Source organism: Humulus lupulus, chromosome 9, assembly GCF_963169125.1.
Source record: "Humulus lupulus chromosome 9, drHumLupu1.1, whole genome shotgun sequence".
Classification (NCBI taxonomy): domain Eukaryota; kingdom Viridiplantae; phylum Streptophyta; class Magnoliopsida; order Rosales; family Cannabaceae; genus Humulus; species Humulus lupulus.
This window is the reverse complement of record NC_084801.1, coordinates 150249688-150270888: the sequence shown is the minus strand read 5'-3', so window position 1 is coordinate 150270888 and position 21201 is coordinate 150249688. Positions and strand designations below refer to the sequence as shown.

Sequence of the window (21201 nt, the reverse complement as noted above, 5' to 3'; positions counted from 1 at the left end):
AATATTTTTCAATAAATATAATTATTGTATAATTATGTGTAATTAATTAATTGAGAATTAATTAATTATTTGATTTAACAAAAATATAATTAATTTGAATTAATTTATTTTTGGTATTTAAATAATAAGAAAAATTGGGAAAAATCACATGCCTTTCATGGCATGTGGTACATGTGTAGCATAGTGCACAGTCACTGTGCTACACACACAAGAAGCTTCTAGAAGTTTCTTTGTTCCAAAATTTTAGTTATTTAAATATTAAATAAATAATGAGATATTGTAATATGATTCAAATATTATTATTTAAACAAAATTTGATAGCTGATTAATTATTTTTAAATTGTTTAAAATAACTATTATTTTATTTTTAATATATTGGATATATTAAATATAGGAGATCAGTTTTTCAGAACGATACTTTTTCAGTGAGAGAAAATATATCATAAAATCTCCCTGAGAGAAATAGGACAGTGATACAAGCATAGGTAACTGTTTTTCAAAACTTAGGTCCAAAATTTATCAGATCTCATGTGTTGAGAACATGTGATAAATAGATTTTGCTTATTATTTTGTATAGCGAACCCACACTCGTTCTTTGAGTGTTGAGAACATTTTGGAAGATCCTGGTGTGGAATCTTAAAGATTTTGGCCGTACAAAAAGATAGCAGCAAGGAAGGACTTGAGGTAATTTTCTATTCATATCTTTGATTCAATGTATATATGTATGTGAAGAAGAAGATCTAGAAATCTTGCGGGGTTAAATTAACAATTTTTATTGTTGTTCCGCTGCGTATAATCTCTTATTTGACCTATAAAAATCAGCAGGCAGATGCCTTGTTGGAGGCCACCTTCGATGAGGCTATCTACATGGCCTGGCTCCAAGACAAGAACATGAACCTCCTGCTTTATCCCAATCCCACCGTGAAGAGAGCCAAGTTCGAGGCCAAGGAGAAAGCTGATGCAAAACCCTTGGATGAAGAGGAGAAAGACGGGACTAACTCGGAGGCATCAGGACATGGAGAAGCCTAAGCCCAGGTATTTTACTTTATGTTGTTCTTTCTCTTTTCTTTTTTTTTTATGGACGCGGGTGTGTCCAAGACAATTTTAATGTGTATCTAATTTTTCCTTTTGGACAAGCTTTTCCCGCTCAATTCGTTAGAATCTCACTAAGTGTTTTGCCACCTTGCATGAAAGAGTCGAATATTCTGTCCTGGTTCCAACAGCCGGGACCATTTGGGAAAAATTGAAAACGTCTATTACGCCTGGGGAACCGTGTTCATTGCGATTTCGTAATACGGGCTCCAACGGCGTAGACCATTGGAGATCTCTTTTGATTTCAACTTTTTAACTCGCTTTAATCCTATTGTTCAGGTTCCAACGGCCTGGGCCATTAGAGTGTTAACAGTTGTCATCAAGTTTGTTTGTCCTGATTTTGGTGTTCAGGTTCCAATGGCCCGGGCCATCATGGATTAGTTGATCAGCTTATTTTGGATCTATGGGAAAGGTTCCCACGTTTTGAGACATTTATAAGATTGATTTTAGATAATTCATACCTAGGACTCACATTCTAACGGTTTCTGGCCGTTATGGCGAAGACATGGACAGGTATCTGGTTATTCGGGACCACGTTCGGTCAACCGATTTTCACGTTCTTTGTACTCCTGAACCACGCATGTCTGAGCAGGGACTAGGTTGACCCTTGCGTCCTATCCAATTTGTACCCCGGGACCATGTATGTCCGGTTTGGGACTGGGCCTTAGCCTTGGGTCCTTTCGGGTTTGTACTCCCCGGACCATGTGTATCTGCATTGGTACTAGGCCTTTGACTTGCATCCTTTCGGATTTGTACCCCCCGGATCATGTCAGTGCAGGTTGGGACTAGGCCTTATCCTTGCGTCCTTTTGTTAAGAGTTGGGTTTCAGCTACCCCCAATTTGTACAGTCCGAACTAGGACTAAATTTTGCGTTTTGCATCCTGTTTGTTTTTGTTCCCAGACTTGTTCGTACGAATGGATATACCCCCCCCCCCCCCCCCCCCTCCCCCAAGTGAGTGAAGACTAGTCTGGGGTCACTTGTTTATGAAGACGGACTTCCATTTCTTTATGATGTTTTGCACACATCATTTTTATTAACTAAGAAATCGCCCTGGGGCGTACATTGCTTACAAGAAAAATTAGAAGCAGGAACATTCCCTCCTGACTATTGATAGTACTTACAGAGATGTTCTGCGTTCCAGGCCCTTGGGACCTCGGTTCCGTCAAGTCGCCTTAAGCGATACGTTCCCGGACACACTTCATGTTGGATTTCATATGGTCCTTCCAAGTTTTGGCCCAGAACCCCCACTCCCAGATGTTGGGTTGCTGGGAAGACTCTTCTCAAGACTAGATCGCTGGTTTCAAACCTTTGGCTCTTAACTTTAGAGTTAAAATGTCGAGCAATCTTGCCTTGGTACATCTTCAACTGAACTTGGGGTTCTTCCCGGATCTCAGCAATGAGGTCTAAAGATTCCTGGAGTAGGGCGTGGTTCTGAGTTGTTTCAGAAACTAGAATTATAAGAGATAAGAGAGCTTAGAAAGCGAAGAACATAGATTATCACACAAGGAATTTGACATGGTTGGGGCATTAAAGAGCCTTATTCCATGAGCTGATTGTATTATAGCTTTTAGGAGCTTAAGTAATAAGAACTCTCTGAGTTTGAGCAGAATGTATGCTTAACAGAGAAGAATCAGATCTATTTTCTAGTGCATAACTGTTCATATTTATAGGCAGTTGAGTGCGCTGGGTTTGAGCCGGACTAATAATTCGGGCCCAATAAGGGTATAAACACTATTTGCTCACTGATGGAGGCATAATACAAAGGTTTTTAATATATAAAATGCACTAATCAGGGCCCACTGGGCCGGCCTAAGCGTAACCACGCTATAAGACTGGCGACAGTACGCAACTTCAGCCTGGTTCGCGTGGGCTTCGAAGGAGATCCGGGGGACAGGATCCGTCAGAGTAGTGGCAGTACAACTTTGAACTAACAGTGTACATTCCGTATGTAACCTCTTATGCAGGTTAGTTACGGGGACAAAACTTTGTATTTCTCGGGGTGATGTCAGTATCAGGGATAACTTATCACGCTCAACCTGGTTGCCTGGTCCGGGTCCATTTACTAACATCCCTCTTCATTTACCAGGATCCTAGTTCGTTTACCAGGATCCGGGTTCCTCCATTGTCATCTCGGTCTAATTTAAGACTTGGAGGAAACAATATCTTCATCACATCCCAGGCGACACCAGACAAAGGGTCTGGGAACATGCAAGATGCCAACTTCATGGTCCCGGCTTCAATTATGGGACATCGTTTGGGCTTTACCGATATTTGGGCGGCCAAAGCTCCCTCTGTCCTCATCTATTGGGCCTGATCTGGGCCTTAAGTCCCTTCAGGGTGGCCCTTGGACTCAGTATGTAGAGCCGTGAATATTGGGGAGAAACGGGGATAACAGTTATCAGTAATTATTTTTCTCTAGAATTTTCTTTGTTTACTATTTGACAAGAAAAATTGCTATTGATGTAATTTAGTATCGAGTCCCACATATTTTAATTTTAAAATATAATTTGTGGAATACTAAATTGCACCACTCACTGGAAGATGGTGTTGGGCATAGGCTTACCTAGTTAATATTATTTCTCTATGTCAACATATTTCTTCATCCCTTCACTGACTTATAAATGAGGATTTGATTTTCAAATTGTTATCCTAAATTATCATTAACAAATGTATATATAGTCCAGTTTTAATTAAAATATAAATATTATATATGTAAATTGGCTCTTTCCTTGGACCCTCCATATATTCCACACAACTCATCAACTCAGGTCTAATCTCAAGTAGTATAATCTCTCCCAACAGTTCTCTTTATTTTGGGTTAGCCATTGTGGCTCTTGTGGCTGCCGCTGTGCCAATAACCGAAGCCCAGGGCTGTCGATCATTACCAGAATGCTTGAAATTGCTTGAAGGACGTCACCCCAAGACTACTCGGAACAAAGCCAAAATTCGCCAATGCCCTCCCTTCCAAGCGTGGTATCAAATGCAACAAATATAGGCAATAGTGTTTTTAGGGGTTCGAGAATGAATTTTGTTCGGCCTACATTCTTAATGGAAATGATCAGATGATTTTTAATCATTAACAAAAACATTAAGTTTCATAAAGTTTATAAAATGAAGCACATATTATATATTAAACTTAAACATAAATATGTAAAACTAAGTTTACAATGTGTTTTGTCCCCAAATTACAAAATGCAAAGCTACATGTTCTACTCAAGACAATGTTTTTAAATATTACTTGTATATTAAGACTAAAATTTATCTATATTCTATTCTAATAATTAATATTCAACAGGTTATAACATACATTTTCATAACATTTTTGTGATATGTAAACACATGATTTTTTGGACAGTTCTAAGATAAAATTTATGTTGTTACTCAATTCTTTAATTTGTGATCAAATATATTGTTATCGAGTAATACATCTGTAAGAATATCATGTATTTGTTCTTAATAACTTGTCTTGTTTGTTAATATTTTTTTCAGCATCCACTAAAGTGATCATCAGTGGTAGAAGATGTTGTTCTGATGAAAATAAACAAAGTAATAAATAAGTATTTTTGTATTTTTTTATGTGTCTCCACTTTTGTTGTGCCTCGAGATGTTAGATTGTTTATGATATTTTGATGAGTGTTTTCTTCGATGTTATATTTAAGGGCCAATTTTGTGTTGGTCTGCAACTTTTATTGTGCAGATTTCAGAAAAGTGTTCTAAATTTGAATTATTTAGATACATAGACGTGTGCGGTTCTTATTATCTATATACTAAGTTTATATTTCTTTTCCACTGTGACAATTAAGTTCATTGGTCTTGCTAAAATTATGTTAATGGGTTTGCAATTTTTAAAAACACCAAATTAAAACCCCACTATATTATATCAAACTCAAATATTATTAGTTATCTAATGAAACTGTTATGACGGCGGCCGGCCACCTAACTGATGAATAAACTGTAATCCTATCATTTTGAAATTTTACAAAACTTCTTAATCATAGAATCAAAATATAAAAGGAAAATACTCATACAGATCAAGAGTGAATTATAATTAATCTATTATTAATATAAATAATAGTCTACGTAAAATATTATAATTAAAACAAATATATTCTTATAAACTTGTATAGTTAAACAACAAGAAATTATCAGGCATAAAGAATCACTATAAAGCTCTACCATAATTTTAATAACGCTCAAAATAATCGCCAATACAATTATGTTTAACCTAAATAAAACCAAACAATAATATCAAACTCAATTTTTTTTATTTAAATAATGAAGCTCTGACGGCGCATGCAGTGTAAATAGTGACTAAACTGTAATCCTATCCATCAGTTCAAAGGATTTATTAGAAGTTTTACAAAACTTCTTAATCTTAATAGAATCAATATATACAAAGAAAATACTTATTCTGATCAAGTGTGATTTATTAATCTATTATTGATATAAATATATAATAATATTCTACTTAAAATATTATAATAAAAATAAATATATATTCTGATAAACTTGTACTAACTAATTAAACAAAAGAGAAATTGACAAGCATAAAGAATCATGATAAAGCTCAAAACTTTATTTTATGCTAGTGAACATAATAAATCTCGTGGATGTTTATGTACATCAATATATATATATGTATATATATTTACCTCTTGTTGGGGGAGAGTGAGAATATGTAAAACGCCATATTCTACTATATTTTGCAAACGACTACTAATTGATACTTATTTAGAAAAATACCACAATTGTTCAAAAGGTTCAGTGAGGTCTTATTAAAACATGCATTATGAGCCCATATGTTCAAAATAAAAATATAAAGTCTTCATGCAATTTTAAAATAAAATAGTAAAGTCCCACTAAAAATATACTTAAACATAAATAACTCATATAACGTTCATTAGCGTTTCATGATCGTTTTTCGTCCATCTACACCCCACGACATACATACTTAGACCACACAACATCCCACATCACCATGCGTGCGAATCAGGGAAAAAAACTAACGCCTACCTGAAAGAAGAAAAAGTAACGGAGGTGAGCTAAAAATCTAATAAAGAAGTACAAACAAAAACGGAAAACACAACATAAAAGCATAAATGACATATCTGATAAATTCTTTTCTCACTCCTATAACAATATTATCAACATAAGTCACATGAAGACATAACCATAGTAACACAAGTCTTAACAATAAACATAAGATTATTTGCAATATAAGCGTAAACGTACGACATAAAGTTATATGCAACATAAGCATAAGCATACAACATAAGATTATGACACCCCTATTGTCCATGTCACATGTCACTGTCGTTTGATCACTTACATGACACTCCTATTGTTCATGTTTTACCTGCCACCCCTATTGTCTAGACTTTAGGCACGTCTGCCTTTGATATTGATGCAACACTAGGTTAAGCAAACTCAAACAAATTCTTACATATCTCATAACTAGAGTCTGTTCAGAAACAAAACAAAAATCAATCTAACTTCCTTACCTCAGTCCAAACTATAGAATGTGAGATGGCTTCACAATGCGCCTAGAAAAGTCAATCAAACACTCCTCTTAATATTGAGTAAAATTAAACATATCTCACATACATAACCCACGTGTGAATGGGCCATGCACACGTGGCACAAGTTGCACCATAACTTTAATCATACTACAACTTCACATAAAATAATAATATCATTTCTACTATGTAATCCTCAATGTTTTCAAAACAAGAACCATGTATTTGATTAAATTGCGTATATTTAAACATAAAAATAAACTTGCATGTAACATGCATACATGAGAGGGTTTTTAGATGTAAAACCACCCTATTCTACTATCATTAGCATACAATATCTAATTCTTATTATTTAGAAGAAAAAAATACCACAAGTGTTTAAAAGGTTCAGTGGGGCCTTATCAAAACATGCAATATGAGCCAATTTGTTAAAATAAAAATATAATGTCTTTCATGCAATTTTAAGTAAAATGTTAAAGTCTCACTAAAACTATAATTAAACAGGATAAACCCATAAAAATGTTCTTAGGTGTTGATAAATCATTTTTCGCTCACCAGAGCCCCACGACATACATGCTTGCCAATAAGAAACTTAATGCCTACATGAAAGGGGAAAAAGTAGGAGGTGAGCTAAAAGCCCAGTAAGGAAGTACATATAACAAATAACACTCCACATAATTAATTATTCTTTTCGTTCATAGGCTTAACATGGTATATCATAATCTCATACTTTTTTTTTGAAAATTCACCATATCAAATAAAGCAAACAGTTCTATGAGGGACTTAATAAAGCATAACCTGGTAACTTCACCTCTTGCCCTCGTGGGCCTCTTTGGCGCGCCCGCCCTATGAGTTGCATTATGCCTTAGTAACTCCTTTGTTGTGTCAAGTTTCAGCATGCTAACAACACTTTTCTATTCATACATCCAAACAGTACATACATACATAGCAACTTATCTCACAACTGATATCTCATACAATTCATCTTAGTAGCATAAGAATTCTAGTATTAACTTCCTTATCTCAAGTCCAAGCAATTTAAAGAGCAGGGTGTAATGTCCCAGATTTTTAAGACTCGATAATGCAGAAATATAAACGTTTTCATTAGCGAAATGTCTCAACAACCCGTATAAAATAAACTTTTTAAAGTCGTATGGCCATACTTAATATTTAATACAAACATAGTTTATGAAAAGTAAACTGAGCCTTGTTTATAAAAACAAAAAATAAAATTCCAAAAACAGAACACCTTCCTAAAAGGTCGGTCCACATGTACATCCACAAAGTAGACTCCAGCTCTCACTGCTCTACTTTGCCCTTGTTCTTACCTACAACAAGAAACAACTAGGTAAGCAAAAATGCTTATGTAGAGTCCCAAAGTTTACTTAGCTAGGTAGATAGTAGTAGTAGTAGTAATAGCTAGTAGTAGTTATAGTATGTTCATTACTGTGGATTTTGATTCAAGCCGGGACTTATTTGAACACTCATAGCAAAACTTATAGATTTTATAAGTTTAACCTATAGTTTAAGAATATTAATTATAACATAAGATTTGATTAATATAGCTGATTATAAAGATGTCATTTATTATACTATAAGGTTTAGATAGAGCCAATAAGAACATGACACTTGTCATAAGCATGATTATTAAGGCATTAAGTATTTTAATGATAAAATAATGAAATATAAGCTTTAGTGCCTACCAGAAACTATTAGGGTCACATTTGGGCTCAGTCAAAGCAGTTATCAAACCTTAATTATGCTGAAAAAGTGCAATTATGTGTTTAAAATATTCACCTATGCCGATATATTGCAGCTAGGAGCCGATATATCGCCTGACAAAGGATAAGGAAAACACGTTGACGATGCACGAACGTACGAACAGAGGCTCGGGATTAGGGCAGAGCCGATATATCGGCACATAGGGGTGATATATCGCCCTAAGTTATATATATATTTTTTTAATTTTTTTGTTTTTAATTTTAAAATCAAACCTTAACTGCTTATACTTACCTCTGAACGTTTTGATCGAGTCCTAAGCCTCTGATTGACGAATATTCAAATATTTTCATTTAATATTCATTATTTTTATTCAAATCAAAATGGGGTTAATTTCACTCCTTACCTCTACAAATAGGACCTAGTACCCAGCCCTTCTCCTCATTCTTCAAGCTGTGATCAGAGACTCCAAGGTGCTAGTACTACCATTGAGTGATAAACACTTGGGTTGGGAAAAACTTTGCCATTCTTACGCTTTATAAAACACTTGGGAAGTGAGGTTTTGTGTATTTCGGTATTGAAGTTAGACCAATCCATAAGGTCAACTAAGGTACTCTTATTCTTTTAGTCCAGTTCTTTAAACTACTTTAGTTCCTTTTATTCAGATCCTAACTTTTGATATTGGTTTTGATTAGGTTCTTGAAACTTAAGATATTTCTTGGTAAGTTTCTTCTTGAAGGTTTAGTTTCCACATTTATTATTTACTCATTAGAAATTCTCACCGTTCTTATTGTTGGTTTTAGGAGTGTTACAAGTCCTGCATTTGTTCTCAAATATCCTGGTTTTGGTAAGGAAAATATGATAGATTTTGTATGCTTTTATGTTTTGATATATGTTGATGTTATATGTATGATATGTTTTTAGTTGTTTTAGTATATGAATTGTTTAGATAAAAATCACATAATTTGTTTAGATAACAAATATAGAACTTGTTTAGGCAACAAGTCCCAATAGTAGATTCCTTGGGCATATGATTGTTTAGATAACGAGTCCCATAAATTTATATGACTTGTTTAGATAACTAGCCCCGTAAATTTATGGGCATATGATTGCCTAGCTAGCAAGTCCCAAGAAGTATGATGGCTATTGTAATAGATGTTGTTTTTATATGTTTTATAGTATACGATTATGATATAGACTCATGTTTATGATTTATGTTGTATGTTGTTAGATTTTCCTTGCCGGCATTAGGCTCATTCCTTTATTTTTAGTGTGATGCAGGAAACTAGATATGGAGGCGGAAGGATTCATGGAAGCTTGGCATGTGTGTTGAGGATGAATGGACTGAGTGGACTGCGTGTCGATCGAGGATGACGTTATTTTTAGTTTTTCTTTTAAAATGATGTTTCTATGTATTTTCCGCATTTAGTTTTGTAAACAAATTTATTTAGTTTAAAATTATGTTTTATGTTTTAAATAATGGGTACCTATACCAAAATTCTATTTTTACTTTGTAATTTTCACAATATTATGTTAAAGTTTTAATAAAGTTATTATTAATTCTTATGTATATGTTCTTCAAAGAAATAGCTATGTTTAGTAGTTCAAATGGTCCAAGGACTTAGAATAGTTGGGTCGTTACAGTTGGTATCAGAGCAACAATCCATTTGCATGAAGTTCTCCTTGATACACACGCTCAAGCTCCGAATCTAACCGCCAATGTAAGTATTTATGTTATAGTTATTATGTTTATGTGTTTAGTCAGTTAAGAATATTTGTAAATTAGTTTATTTTCTTTATTTATTATCATTGGATTCATGATTGTTTTTAGTGAAAACCTTTTTTTTCCAAACGAATATCATTGTTACTTTTGAATGACATGTATGAGTTTGATTTATTTTACAATCATAATAAATAATAAATTTAATAAATAATGACCAAGTTCGGTGAGGGTGGATACAAATCAATGAATTAGGTTTCCATATTGAGAGTTAGGGGGCCATAGTAGTGGGAACAATTTTAATGATCCCAGCCCTCCCTCAATATGGTTAACTCACTACAAGAAAAAATGCTTTTAATAACACCGAAAATGTGTTATCGAAACATAACATAACACTTTTTGATGTGTTAAGATCGACTACGTTATCGTAGGTCAGGGTACTTTACATAACACTTTATCATTGTTATACAGATGTGTTATTATACTGTCAACGATAACACACTTTCTGTGTTATTTTAATATAAAGATAAGTGTTTAATTATGTTATTTATAGTCAATTATATAACACATTTCAATAGTTATAAATTTGTGTTATACTACACTTTAGTATAACACTTTTTTTGTGTTATACTATACTCTATTATAACACTTTTTTTGTGTTATACTTCACTTTAGTATAACACATTTTTAGTGTTATACTATAGTTTAGTATAACACATTTTTTGTGTTATACTACACTTTAGTATAACACATTATTTGTGTTATATAATGAAGTTTGCATAACACAATTCTTTGCATAAAAAGTGTTATTGTAATAGATGTTATAACACAATTTTCGTATTATTGTTATATTTAGATATGTTTAAAGTCTCATTATATATTTTATTTATATAACACTAATTTATTCTATTATATTTTAATTTTTTTTATATCATTAAAATTAGCTTTCTAATATATACTAGTATCATCAAATGAACTTGATTTTCAAATAACAAAAAGGAAGAACATTCAACATTATATTAACAATCCACGAATTAGTTTAAAACATTCAACACTGTCATCAACAACAAAATGTTATTTAAGTATTCAAGGAGTCTTAAATATTCAACATAGTTAAAAGTTACTACTTTCAAGGAGTCTTAAGTATCCTTTTCTACTTCGCTTGTCACATCTGCAAAATAAACAAAGAAATATTTTATTGTTATTATCTAGCATCATCGATTTCTTCAAGAAAAATGCTATGGAAATTATATCCAAGAAAGGACACCACATACAAAATAATGAATTCACAACTACACCAAAGCAAACAAAGAAACCAAATACTAAATTATAAGACATTGGTTATTTTTTGAGTATGAAAATGTACCTCTTGGATTAACTTTTTTACAAGGCCATGCAACTGTGGAACCAACTGCTTCTTGTATTGTAAGCATCGCATGATTAGGACGAAATAAGTAAGATTCTGGTACAATATCAACATCAACCCATACTCGCATAAAGTCTTGTCCTAGAGGCTTTCCATGTACAGTTATCTTTGGATCACTAGAATCCCAACGACCTTCAGCAACAATTACATCTGCCCAGTCAAGCAAGTAGCAAGCATTCTTCCCTTCTGTAAAGTTATGTCTTTTTTCTAGTGCAATACTCTACCAAATTTATTTTAAAGACAATATATTAGTTTCTGTATTTGTTCTTCTAAAATGAAAATTTAAAACAATAACAACTTTAATAATTTACCTTAGGGGACTGAATATTGTTTGACTGCGGTACATTGCGAGACTGTCCTTCGCTTGGTTACTATCCTATTAAGATGGATCCAACTTTTATCCATCTCCAATGAATTTGAATTTGATGTTGTTCTCTTAATAAAATATTGTATTTTGTCTGGGTTGAACAACTATTCGACAAGACAATCACATTATTTGCGGTTGTAATTTTAGGGTCATGACAAGGTCATTAACACACATGCTTTTAAAAGAAAACATGCCTTGGTTGAATTTCAGGTCATCTTAAAGAGAATTTCAGGTCATACCAGTTAAAAAGATCCTTTTCTTCAGTTAAATATCCTATATTTTCTATTTATCCTATGAATGATTATAAATGGAAGAATTCCTTTATTGTTTTGGGGTTAGTTGCAGAAGAAGAAGAAGAAGAAAAGAAAGGTCATTAAGTCAATGTTGTTTAATAGAGAAGTTGACCATATTGTTATTTTCGACCTCAATTGTTTTGTGGGTTGTAAATATATCAATGAAAAGGCCTGGTGGGCACTGGCCCTTTGAATTTGATTAAGAAAAAAGGGATATTATGTCTAGTGGGCAGCAGACTCTACATTTTTAACATCATTTTTAACAAAACAAGTGTCATGTATCTCACAATTCAGGGCCAATTTAAGAAACATACATAGCCATCTATTTGTTAGTGTGACCATTTTCTATTAGTATACATTATAAATTCAATCTATTGTACTCACTTTGTTTGGACCTACTTATAGGCTATATAGATAATCAGAATACATTTTGGTTTGGTTTGGCAGTCTATTGCAAAACTGCCTGAAAGTTCTTACTTAAGGAACTTCAGACTTTTTGACTGATTTTAATTTGTAGGAATTGCTTGTGTGTTTGATTCTGCAGTAAAAGGAAGTTTCAACAATGAACAAGGGTAACATTTTCAAGCTAGCAAAGGGGTTCCGTGGGGTACACTATCTAATATTTGTTTCATAGATTTGTAATTTTGAGTCAAATTTTATATTATATTCTCTGTCTATACACGATTATAAGGGATTGCTGATGATTTTGGTCTTCTTATTATGTAAGTTTTGTAGAATTGATCTCAGAATGAATCCTGCTCTAACTCTTAATTCTGTATTCAGGTTCTTTTAACTAAAAACTATACAAATAGTTTAGTTAATGCTCTCCTTCAGGTGCACTAAAGAATTAGAGAAGGATTCATTTTGAGATCAATATTAAAGATAATAAATAGTGAAATATTGTGTACAATTTCTGAATGTGTAAATTACTTTTGTTTTTGTGGCTTGAAAAGCTTGTTTGCATTTTATTATGGAGATTTTTGTTGAAATCAGTAAGGCGGAGTGAGTTTCACTTATTTTAGATAGATTTTCCTTTGATTGAAAACCTTATAGTAATTTTTGAGGAACCAAATACTAGAGAGAACTACTGAAATTCCTCATTATTAATTAATAGACAGTGCTGGTATAGACCAAAACCCTAAACATTGCAAGGTTGAGTTCGATTGAGAGGCTCCCCTTTCCCAAAGATTGCCAAATTCTTCTCTAAGTAAATCTCACTCTCTATCTACAATATCTTCCCAACCTAACAGCCCAGACAACTTCTAACACAAGTCTTTCTTATTGGAGGCTTATCTAAATGCTTATCTAGTTATCTTATTGGAGGCTTATCTAAACACAAGTCTTGACCACCATTTTTTGTTAATTCTGCTGGTTTATTTTCTATCCATTTAATAGTCTCCAGTTCAAGAGATTCTAGTGTTGTTTTTAATTTAAAAATCAGATTCTAAAATGGTAGCCACTAACTAATTGGGTTTGGATTAAAGACAAGATTTTAGCTTGGGTTATGGCAATTTTGTTATGGCAATTAAATCTAATCTATACATATAGAAATAATGAAAACAATATGACTAAATGAAAAATTTAATGTATACATATAATGAAAAATGTAATCTATACATATAAAAGCTTACCTAACCATCTATCAATACCAAGTCAAAAAATTCAAACAACACACAATAAGTTTTCTTCCTTATATCATCGCATCACACAAACAAATTTTCCAGAACCTACTTCTATAATACACACAAGTTTTCAACCTTCCGTTATCACCGCAGCACACAATTTTAATCTCAGAACCTATTTCTCTATGGATGAATATTTAAGATATTCAAACTCCTCTAACATTTTTAAGATATTAATAATAAGAGTTAAAAGAACAAATTCCGTACTTCTTGCAAATTAACTTTGCAATGCTCCTTGCCAATTCGATCCCCAACCTAAAGAATATAATCAATACCTAAAAGATTAATACAAAATTAAAATTTGTAAATAGATATTAAAACAGCCTTTGAAATCCAAAATTTATCTAATTCGATCTTAAAATTTGGGGATAAAATATATACACACATTTACTTTAAAGGCATTTTAAGTATGACTTAGTAAATTTTGACTAAATGGATAGGAGAGTGTACATATTTCACACAATACAAGAGTAAGTTTTGATCGTTTTCTAAATATATGGGATTAAATTGTAATTTTTCCATAATTTAATTGTTTCTTTCCAGGGATGATTGAGATGTTATTATCCAATAATTTTTTTTCTAGGGGATGCCAGTGTATATTTAGTATATACTCTGGCTGAAATTACAGAGAGAAATTGAAAGGGTAAAGGCTGAACTGAAATTTAGAAGTGATAACCAAAATCTAGGCAAAGTAAATGAGAAATGACCAGTAGGGAAAATGAGTTCATCAAGCATAGCTAATGAGTGAAAATGAGAAATAACCAACATAATATAAGCAGTAAAAAAAAGAACTTAGAAGTGATATTCTTTCAGGGCAAAGTAAATGAGACATAAATTCATCAAACGTTGCTAAAAATGAGAAATAACCAGCAGAATATAAGCAGTAAAAAAAAAGAGCTTAGAAGTGATATTCTTTCTAGGCAAAGTACAAATATAAAGATTGTATGAACCCAAACTATAAAAATTGGGAGCTGATATTCTTTCAAAACATCAATTAGGATCAAAATTTTATATGCATTGTTAACGTTCATTAATATGGATTCATATTTCCAATCAAACTTGTATGTTTCAATCTAATCCATGCAACTTTCAAAAAAATAATTCCCTACAACTGTCATCACCACTCACTAACCATGTATAATACAACACTATCGATGGTGAAATTCAGTTTTCTGACATATTGAGGGCCAAAAGGATAGTGCTACAGATCCAGTCATTGGTAAAATGACTTTGATAAAATAGTAGACATTAATTACTACTGGTAGAGAAATTGAGTAGTAAAAAGTAATATCAATGACATGGTTTCAATTCTAGGTGGCACTAATGGGAAAATGTGGATTGACCAACTAATTACAAAGAGCAATAGGAATGAATATAATCTGTCTTATTAATCTAAACCATACAAAGACAAATATTTACAGGAGAGCTATTGAGAAACTGAAAAGGAAACTAATTTTAATAATTTGCAAAAGACATGCATGATAGTGTGATGATCTTTTAGAAACTACAGAAGTCTTGTGTTGTGATTGGCTCTTGTTATACATGTCATCTGTTTTAACTAGTCCAAACTTGCTTAACCCCGACTAGCAATTACTTGTTTATCATTTATGATTGACAAGAGCCATACAACATTTAATAGCTAATTACTTAGCATTTTTTGAGATCTAAAATCTGACCTGATTTTTAGCTTAACTTGTATATGTTTTCATTTTTGGATGGTTGATGTTCTTTTATTCTCCATTCAGCTTTCTCTTCTTTTAAGTCAAATTATTTTTCAAAAATAAAACTATCTTATTACAACCCCAAATGGTTTTTTTTAACAGACATGCTTTTCTTCTGTAGTGGCACCATTCTAAAACATTGGCCCCCCATCTCACCCTAGCTTGTCACAGTAGTTTTGGTAAGGAAAGAATGACATTTTAATGAAACTTGGCATTCCCAACATTTATACCAGTATATTTCAGAGCCAAAAATCAATCAAAGTATCTTGTCTCAAGAACAGTTCAAAATAGCAATCAAAATATGATCTTTAAACATAAACTGGTAAATGCGCAAATAAAAACTCAAAATAAACTGGTAAAGTTGATAAATGAACTCAAGAACAGTTCATCAACACTTGTTTTTTACTGTAGCTTTTCTCATCAGGTTTGAGAGCTGACTAAAGACTGGTTAGGCACTGCCATTTGGCCCAAGAATTTTGTTCCATGGAAGCTGTGGTTAGAAGGGAAGCCCAAAAATTGGCTGCTGCGGTTTATGGCATCTGGTGCAACAGAAATGCATGTTATTTTTCTCTTTGCTCCAATACTCCTCTTTGTTTAGTTAAAATGATAAGTTTGAGTTTGAAAGCTAGATTTTTTGGCTGTTTGAGTCAACAGTGTTTGGCTAAGAATAGATCAATTGCTGAGTTGGTTAGGAGTTTATGATTTGGATTGTATTTTAGTCTCTGTTTTGAGTTTGTTGTAAGTTTGGTGGTGTTTCAAATCTGTGTTTTTAATATACTCCTTTTTTCGATCAAAAAAAAAAGTTGAAAAAACTAAAAACTCAAAATAGATGGAAGTTGTAATAGTATAACTGAATACAACTGAAGCTAACAAAACTAACAAACCAGAAATAGAAAACAGAGAATCTTCAACATATGAAGTCTTAACATGAAATCTAGTAAAAGGGATAATGGACTAGAGAAAAGATAATAAAAAAATGAAGTCTTAACATTAAAGTGAATAACAAGATTACTGCAGTAGATTGTTGCTGCAGAGTTTTATATGTTTTTTTCTTTCTGATTTTTTGATTCCTGAAAGTTTAAGATCCTCAACTCAGTTGATTAGTAAGAATGACCATAACCAATTAACCAACCAAATCAGAATGCTTATGAGACAAAAAAAAGCATAGAAGAAAATATTACTATCAATCAATATCAGCTTTACCATTCTTAGTAATAGAATAGGAAACAGACCTATCATGTTTTGACCCAATAAAGCTCCATGACTTAATCAATTTTTAATAAACACATCTTCTCACCAATTTCCAAAAATAAACTACCACTAACTATTATTATTTTACTTATGCCAAATACATAAACCATCAAAAGGAGCATGTGCACAAACCAAAAGTAATTCATAAAACCTGTAAGGAAAATGAAGAAGAGGAGAAAAATAAAGCAAGAAATAAAAATAGAAATGTAGTACGTTGTTGACGCCGTTTTTCGTCAAATAGTGAAAGAAGAGCACGTAAACAATAACTGAAAATGGCCAATTGAAATAAAACAATGTAAACACACAATTTTTACGTGGTTCAGCAGTTAAATCTGCCTAGTCCACGAGTCTTTGTTATTAAACTCAAGATTATCTCTAGGAATTCTTCAGGAATGAATTCTCCAGAGTTTTCTCTCAAGGATCAGAATTTCGGTCCTTTACAATGGTGCATGGCCTCTCTATTTATAGAGAAGGCTGCAGAATACTATCCCACATATTTTGGGCAGTTACTCTTTTTGTATAAATAAAATTAATGGCTTTAAATGCCTATAATCAGATATAAAAGGAAACGTCCCCTGAAGATCAGGGGACGTATAACTGACCAAATAATATCCCACGATTCTAGGGGATTTACAATAATAAATGAAGATTACATCTCATATTTATAACACTTGTAGATATTCAAGGTGGTTATCGCGTATCTCTAAGGCTTTAGCCTCCCAGGTTTCCCGTCACCTTTCGAGCTGGAGACATCTTCCGAGGCCACATGGCTTTCGAGATCGTACGTACGTCGAGCTCGGGACCCCTGATCCGAAGTCGTGCCTGAAGATGAGTGTGTTCCCGGAGCTATCTTTCGAGATCATGGATACTTCGAGGTCACCATACTCGAGGTCGTCTACATCCTGCAAGCTCGACATACAATCCTGGAGCATGTTTCCAACCTTATGAGTCCACTTATTTGCGAATCCAACTTTCGAGGTCATAATTAACATAGCTCGAAATCTGGGTGTAACATACGTGATATGTACTAAAAACCCATTAGTAAAAAAATAAAAATCTTAAAATATATATATATACTAAAATAGGGAGACAAATTACTTTGCTAGTTCATATAACCACCAAAATTTTCTTCTTCTTTCAATTTAGTTTGACTCCTTTCCCACTTCGCAAGTAACCATAGAAAAATCATTATTGGATACATATATAATATATGTATATAAATATTCATACATATAATTTTATATAAACCAAAGTGAAAACTAAAAACTGATTTAATTTCATTTCATAACTTGCAGTCAAAGCCTACAAGTAAACAACTCATAAATCAACAGAGACAAATCATGTGCAGACGCTGACTATGCAGAGAGAAATTTCAACAGATTTAAAAATAAAGTATCCCTCTATTATTGACCAGTATGAGCAAAAAAAAAAACAATAATAATAAGCAGAACTTTGCCAAAACTAGTGGTCTGAAACAAGGGCAACTTTAGTAGGATCAAAACATTATAGCAAGCAATATAAGTCAAAGAAAGAGATAATACATGTGCAGATGCCCCCAGGGCATCAACCAGAAGCGAAACAGCCAACCATACATGTATGCATATCTGATGAGCAGCCATTGCAACTGGGCCTTGACGAGCAGCCATTGATGTCCCCAAAGTCATGGTTGTTAGAACAGCAAGAGTTCTTCCAATAAGAAAACCACCTATAACATCCCAAAATATATGAAAGAATCAAATAAAAATATAACACCTTAGTTATAACAGCCAAAGAAAAAGGTCAACATGTCTAAAATAGAGAAACATGTAATATTTTTGCTAAAGAAAAGTAAACTAAAAAATAGAACATACTATATATCAACTGACTGGTTATGCTTCAGTCAAATTGTAAGACAAGAAAGCATCTTCATACAAAAGAGGGAAGTTCAATAATATAAGGATTATTTTTATTTTTTAATATTTTAAGAAAAAAATGAAAAACAAAACCAAATTTACCAGATTTTATGTATCCTCCAAATTGTAATGATCCCATCTTTGGAGGCAGTAGTATTGCTCTCTTATATAGAAACCATAGCATTATGAAGGTGACAACATATCTGAAATATAAACATTCGAGCAAGATCTTATGTCAAGGGATTATCACAGCAAAAACTAAAGAAAATTTGCAATGCTAGTCAAAGAACACGTACTGAGACACAACTGTGGAAATTGCTACACCAGTTGCACCCATTTGGAAAGAATACATTAGTATGGGAAACAAAATCACAGCTAAAAGATTCCCAATACCTGCATACACAGCACCACATGAACTGACATGAAGAGTGGTTCGACTTTGATGAAATGGAAAAGAACGCAAGGACAACAAATTGAAGACATAATAGTGACATATCTCACTTGCAATTAATTACAATAACACTTGCCTAGACATAAAACAGGAGTTTTTGTATCCTTAAACCCACGGAAAACTCCTTGAAGAGCCAAAGACACTACAACAGCAGGAGCACCGAGATCCCTTAGTGAAAGAAAATGCTGAGCAGGAGCCTGCATGGGTGAATCCTGTTAAGAAACTGATTTTTAGAACTACAACTATTCTTAAATTGAGATTTATATACTTGAAAAAAGAAAACTAAAAAATTCCTAAAAGGCCTCAAAAAAGCAAGCAAAATTATCCCCGTCGTTACAAGAATGACATTACCCAATTAAACAAAATACAAGTATATTACGGCAACCAAAAGTATATGGAGTACCTAATAATACTAACAAATATGCATTTATGCGTATATCTTCATGCAGAGATAAAAGAAACCAAATTATTAGCCGATATGCCAAGTATGCTGAGTGTTAAGGGCCTTACTGATGATATTCCCATGATATTTAAAAACAAGCCAGATCACAAATGTAACGTCCTACGTTTTTGGGTACCTTTAAACGACTCGGGTCGGGATTTTTCCCCCGGGTTAAGAATATTATTTTAAATAATATTATATTTTGTTTGGAAGTATTCCATGAGTTATTGCTAGCCAAAATATGAATTTTGTGATTTTAAAAGTCAAGATAAGACTTTCGGTCTCGGACCGACACAAAAACCCTGATCAGGTAAAAATCTCGGAAAATAAAACGAAAAATCATGGAAATTATATTTTGGGCATAAAATATATTCATAAAAGTTAAAGTTTGGTCAAAAATAATAAACCTAAAAGAAAATGGAAATTTTAAGGCATTTTGTGGTAAATGCCTAATTTTGCCGAAATGGGGAATTTTATTCCATGAATGGACCTTAAGTTAAATTTTATTATGTGATTAATTAAATTAAATCTGAGAGACATTTAATTTAATTAATTAATGTTAAGTTTGGTGATTAAAACTTAAGAAGAGTGAAAAAGGTGTCAAAAGTCAATTTGGACTTTTCTTCTTATGAAACCTTTATTAACCTTTATAAAAAAAAAAAAAATTATATATAACATAGATAAAATGAAAAGGGTGGCCGGCCATGTGGTGTTTTAGAGTGGTGTGAACCCAAATTTTATAAAATCTAAATCCCATTTAATTAAGAAGTCAAGTGGGCAAGTGGATAGAAAAGCACTCAAGTACTTTGTGATATTTTGAAGAGTTTTGTGAGCAATTCCCACACTAAGAACCGATCACTCTCCCTCTCTCATTCACTCATCTGATTTTTTTGAAGACCTCTCAAAGTGTTCCCTCAATATTCAACCTCAAGAACACCAAGGAAAACTTGGAGGCTAAGTCTTGGTCTAGGAAGTATTTTCCCTAAGGTAAAGCTTCACTAATCTAGGCATTTGTAAAGTTTTAAACTTAGAGTTTCAAATAGCTAATTAACTATGTTGTTGGGGGAAGTTGGTTAGGGATTTTTGAAAGGATTTGGAGGAGTCAAAGCTTATAGGAAGGTCCAAACCTTAAGCAAGAACACCAAAGAGGTAAAAAGTTTACTTTTGATGATTTCGTTGTATAGTTTTTAGTTTTAAGCATTATTTTGTATATTTAATGGTTAAAGTTTCTTGTTGGTGATGTAATAAGGTTATGGTAGTTGTTTAATAATTTTTATGATGCATGTGTATTGATTTTTGAAAATGGGAACCAAAACCCCCAAGGGTTTTGTAGGATACCCTAAAACAAAACATGTTTTGAGCTGTGACTTCCAAGGGGTAAAGCAGCCACTGTATATTGGTTTTATAAAATAAAATTGTACTGTGATGTTGTTGAGATTGAGTACATAAAATTGAGCTTTTGAAACACTAAAAAATGTTTAGAAATGAGTAAGTTATGCTATTTCAAAGTTTAGGTAAAAAACAGTTTTTTCGTATTCTTATTTTCGGAACCAAGTTTGGACAGCCACTGTATAGGGCAAATAAACCCAGTTTTTTCTAAACTTTTGTGGACATATTTTTGGCACAAC

The 21201-nt window shown here is 32.7% G+C and overlaps 1 pseudogene; it reads right to left on the bottom strand.

The window, feature by feature from the left end:
* Positions 1–18351: 18351 nt before the first annotated feature.
* Positions 18352–19677, bottom strand: LOC133800169 (protein DETOXIFICATION 45, chloroplastic-like; annotated as a pseudogene).
* Between the last annotated feature and the right edge of the window lie 1524 nt (positions 19678–21201).